Source organism: Propithecus coquereli, unplaced genomic scaffold (assembly GCF_000956105.1).
Source record: "Propithecus coquereli isolate 6110/MARCELLA unplaced genomic scaffold, Pcoq_1.0 Scaffold31, whole genome shotgun sequence".
NCBI lineage: Eukaryota > Metazoa > Chordata > Mammalia > Primates > Indriidae > Propithecus > Propithecus coquereli.
The window spans coordinates 727,303-728,000 of NW_012148730.1; positions in this window are offsets into that span (position 1 = coordinate 727,303).

Here is a 698-nt window from a genome sequence, read left to right on the forward strand (position 1 = left end):
TGCGCCCGGCCTCATTTATATTTTTTCATTTGTGAATTGCTTGTTAATTTTTCTTGCTCACTTTTCTATTGACATATTTACCTTATTCCTAGTACTTTTAAAAAGATCTTGATGTAAGAATATTAATCCTTCAACTGTAATGTGTGTTGAAAATATTTTCCCAGTTTATCATTTACCTTTTAATTTCATTTATGGTGTCTTTTTTGTCATGCAGGGTTTTAAAATCTATGTCATCAAATTAGTTCACCTTTTTCCTACTAGTTCTAACCTTTACCATCATATTAGAAAGGCCTCGCTTCTCATAAGATTATGTAAATAGTCACTTATATTTGTTCTCAGTCATTCATAGTTTCATTTTTTATGTTAAGCTTTTGAATCCATCTGGAATTTACTTTGATGTACGGTGTGAAATAGCTACCTAACTCCTCTCCTCCTGCCAATATTAGTGGTTAAATATTTGTCTCAGCATCGATTATTGAGAAACCTTTCTTTTCCCAATGATGTTAAATGCCTGGGCAATCCTGAGTGGGATGTGCTGGGCCCTGTGGATATGTGTCCCTATTGGGCTATAGGAAGTAATCCCTAAGGATTGGCATTGTCTGTGCAGGAGAAACTTCTGAAGCCACAGCAAAAGACTCTCAACTAAAGAAGTCTAGAAAAGAGCAATGCGTCAATCAATAACCATGCTTTTTCTTTTC